This window comes from Pongo pygmaeus, chromosome 9 (assembly GCF_028885625.2).
Source record: "Pongo pygmaeus isolate AG05252 chromosome 9, NHGRI_mPonPyg2-v2.0_pri, whole genome shotgun sequence".
Taxonomy (NCBI): domain Eukaryota; kingdom Metazoa; phylum Chordata; class Mammalia; order Primates; family Hominidae; genus Pongo; species Pongo pygmaeus.
Window position 1 is genome coordinate 32,876,073 of NC_072382.2, and position 5,001 is coordinate 32,881,073.

Here is a 5,001-nt window from a genome sequence, read left to right on the forward strand (position 1 = left end):
CAAAAAGACAGCAGTAACCTCTGCAGACTTAAATGTCCCTGTCTGACAGCTTTGAGGAGAGCAGTGGTTCTCCCAACATGCAGCTGGAGATCTGTGAACGGGCAGACTGCCTCCTCAAGTGGGTCCCTGACCCCTGACCCCCTAGCAGCCTAACTGGGAGGCAGCCCCCAGCAGGGGCAGACTGACACCTCACACGGCCGGCCGGCTGGGTACTCCAACAAACCTGCAGCTGAGGGTCCTGTCTGTTAGAAGGAAAACTAACAAACAGAAAGGACATCCACACCAAAAACCCATCTGTACATCACCATCATCAAAGACCAAAAGTAGATAAAACCACAAAGATGGGGAAAAAACAGAGCACAAAAACTGGAAACTCTAAAAAGCAGAGTGCCTCTCCTCCTCCAAAGGAATGCAGTTCCTCACCAGCAATGGAACAAAGCTGGATGGAGAATGACTTTGACGAGCTGAGAGAAGAAGGCTTCAGACGATCAAATTACTCCAAGCTACGGGAGGATATTCAAACCAAAGGCAAAGAAGTTGAAAACTTTGAAAAAAATTTAGAAGAATGTATAACTAGAATAACCAATACAGAGAAGTGCTTAAAAGAGCTGATGGAGCTGAAAACCAAGGCTCGAGAACTACGTGAAGAATGCAGAAGCTTCAGGAGCCTATGCGATCAAATGGAAGAAAGGATATCAGCAATGGAAGATGAAATGAATAAAATGAAGCAAGAAGGGAAGTTTAGAGAAAAAAGAATAAAAAGAAACGAGCAAAGCCTCCAAGTAATTTGGGACTATGTGAAAAGACCAAATCTACGTATGATTGGTGTACCTGAAAGTGACGGGGAGAATGGAACCAAGTTGGAAAACACTCTGCAGGATATTATCCAGGAGAACTTTCCCAATCTAGCAAGGCAGGCCAACATTCAGATTCAGGAAATACAGAGAATGCCACAAAGATACTCCTCGAGAAGAGCAACTCCAAGACACATAATTGTCAGATTCACCAAAGTTGAAATGAAGGAAAAAATGTTAAGGGCAGCCAGAGAGAAAGGTCGGGTTACCCTCAAAGGGAAGCCCATCAGACTAACAGCGGATCTCTCGGCAGAAACCCTACAAGCCAGAAGAGAGTGGGGGCCAATATTCAACATTCTTAAAGAAAAGAATTGTCAACCCAGAATTTCATATCCAGCCAAACTAAGCTTCATAAGTGAAGGAGAAATAAAATACTTTACAGACAAGCAAATGCTGAGAGATTTTGTCACCACCAGGCCTGCCCTAAAAGAGCTCCTGAAGGAAACACTAAACATGGAAAGGCACAACTGGTACCAGCCGCTGCAAAATCATGCCAAAATGTAAAGACCATCGAGACTAGGAAGGGACTGCATCAACTAATGAGCAAAATAACCAGCTAACATCATAATGACAGGATCAAATTCACACATAACAATATTAACTTTAAATGTAAATGGACTAAATGCTCCAATTAAAAGACACAGACTGGCAAATTGGATAAAGACTCAAGATCCATCAGTGTGCTGTATTCAGGAAACCCATCTCACATGCAGAGACACACATAGACTCAAAATAAAAGAATGGAGGAAGATCTACCAAGCAAATGGAAAACAAAAAAAGGCAGGGGTTGCAATCCTAGTCTCTGATAAAACGGACTTTAAACCAACAAAGATCAAAAAAGACAAAGAAGGCCATTACATAATGGTAAAGGGATCAATTCAACAAGAAGAGCTAACTATCCTAAATATATATGCACCCAATACAGGAGCACCCAGATTCATAAAGCAAGTCCTGAGTGACCTACAAAGATACTTAGACTCCCACACATTAATAATGGGAGACTTTAACACCCCACTGTCAACATTAGACAGATCAACGAGACAGAAAGTCAACAAGGATACCCAGGAATTGAACTCAGCTCTGCACCAAGCGGACCTAATAGACATCTACAGAACTCTCCACCCCAAATCAACAGAATATACATTTTTTTCGGCACCACACCACACCTATTCCAAAATTGACCACATACTTGGAAGTAAACCTCTCCTCAGTAAATGTAAAAGAACAGAAATTATAACAAACTATCTCTCAGATCACAGTGCAATCAAACGAACTCAGGATTAAGAATCTCACTCAAAACCGCTCAACTACATGGAAACTGAACAACCTGCTCCTGAATGACTACTGGGTACATAACGAAATGAAGGCAGAAATAAAGATGTTCTTTGAAACCAATGAGAACCAAGACACAACATACCAGAATCTCTGGGATGCATTCAAAGCAGTGTGTAGAGGGAAATTTATAGCACCAAATGCCCACAAGAGAAAGCAGGAAAGATCCAAAATTGACACCCTAACATCACAATTAAAAGAACTAGAAAAGCAAGAGCAAACACATTCAAAAGCTAGCAGAAGGCAAGAAATAACTAAAATCAGAGCAGAACTGAAGGAAATAGAGACACAAAAAACCCTTCAAAAAATTAATGAATCCAGGAGCTGGTTTTTTGAAAGGATCAACAAACTTGATAGACCGCTAGCAAGATTAATAAAGAAAAAAAGAGAGAAGAATCAAATAGATGCAATAAAAAATGATAAAGGGGATATCACCACCGATCCCACAGAAATACAAACTACCATCAGAGAATACTACAAACACCTCTACGCAAATAAACTAGAAAATCTAGAAGAAATGGATAATTTCCTCAACAAATACACCCTCCCAAGACTAAACCAGGAAGAAGTTGAATCTCTGAATAGACCAATAACAGGAGCTGAAATTGTGGCAATAATCAATAGCTTACCAACCAAAAAAAGTCCGGGACCAGATGGATTCACAGCCGAATTCTACCAGAGGTACAAGGAGGAACTGGTACCATTCCTTCTGAAACTATTCCAATCAATAGAAAAAGAGGGAATCCTCCTTAACTCATTTTATGAGGCCAGCATCATCCTGATACCAAAGCCGGGTGGAGACACAACCAAAAAAGAGAATTTTAGACCAATATCCTTGATGAACATTGATGCAAAAATCCTCAATAAAATACTGGCAAACCGAATCCAGCAGCACATCAAAAAGCTTATCCACCATGATCAAGTGGGCTTCATCCCTGGGATGCAAGGCTGGTTCAAAATATGCAAATCAATAAATGTAATCCAGCATATAAACAGAACCAAAGGCAAAAACCACATGACTATCTCAATAGATGCAGAAAAGGCCTTTGACAAAATCCAACAACCTTTCATACTAAAAACTCTCAATAAATTAGGTATTGATGGGATGTATCTCAAAATAATAAGAGCTATCTATGACAAACCCACAGCCAATGTCATACTGAATGGGCAAAAATTGGAAGCATTCCCTTTGAAAACTGGCACAAGACAGGGATGCCCTCTCTCACCACTTCTATTCAACATAGTGTTGGAAGTTATGGCCAGGGCAATTAGGCAGGAGAAGGAAATCAAGGGTATTCAATTAGGAAAAGAGGAAGTCAAATTGTCTCTGTTTGCAGATGACATGATTGTATATCTAGAAAACCCCATTGTCTCAGCCCAAAATCTCCTTAAGCTGATAAGCAACTTCAGCAAAGTCTCAGGATACAAAATCAATGTACAAAAATCACAAGCATTCTTATACACCAATAACAGACAAACAGAGAGCCAAATCATGAGTGAACTCCCATTCACAATTGCTTCAAAGAGAATAAAATACCTAGGAGTCCAACTTACAAGGGATGTGAAGGACCTCTTCAAGGAGAAATACAAACCACTGCTCAAGGAAATAAAAGAGGATACAAACAAATGGAAGAACATTCCATGCTCATGGTGAGGAAGAATCAATATCGCGAAAATGGCCATACTGCCCAAGGTAATTTACAGATTCAATGCCATCCCCATCAAGCTACCAATGACTTTCTTCACAGAATTGGAAAAACTACTTTAAAGTTCATATGGAACCAAAAAAGAGCCCGTATTGCCAAGTCAATCCTACGCCAAAAGAACAAAGCTGGAGGCATCACGCTACCTGACTTCAAACTATACTACAAGGCTACAGTAACCAAAACAGCATGGTACTGGTACCAAAACAGAGATATAGATCAATGGAACAGAACAGAGCCCTCAGAAATAATGCCGCATATCTACAACTATCTGATCTTTGACAAACCTGAGAAAAACAAGCAATGGGGAAAGGATTCCCTATTTAATAAATGGTGCTGGGAAAACTGGCTAGCCATATGTAGAAAGCTGAAACTGGATCCCTTCCTTACACCTTATACAAAAATCAATTCAAGATGGATTAAAGACTTAAACGTTAGACCTAAAACCATAAAAACCATAGAAGAAAACCTAGGCATTACCATTCAGGACATAGGCATGGGCAAGGACTTCATGTCTAAAACACCAAAAGCAATGGCAACAAAAGCCAAAATTGACAAATGGGATCTAATTAAACTCAAGAGCTTCTGCACAGCAAAAGAAACTACCATCAGAGTGAACAGGCAACCTACAATATGGGAGAAAATTTTTGCAACCTACTCATCTGACAAAGGGCTAATATCCAGAATCTACAATGAACTCAAACAAATTTACAAGAAAAAAACAAACAACCCCATCAAAAAGTGGGCAAAGGACATGAACAGACACTTCTCAAAAGAAGACATTTATGCAGCCAAAAAACACATGAAAAAATGCTCACCATCACTGGCCATCAGAGAAATGCAAATCAAAACCACAATGAGATACCATCTCACACCAGTTAGAATGGCAATCATTAAAAAGTCAGGAAACAACAGGTACTGGAGAGGACGTGGAGAAATAGGAACACTTTTACACTGTTGGTGGGACTGTAAACTAGTTCAACCCTTGTGGAAGTCAGTGTGGCAATTCCTCAGGGATCTAGAACTAGAAATTTCATTTGACCCAGCCATCCCATTACTGGGTATATATCCAAAGGACTATAAATTATGCTGCTATAAAGACACATGCACAC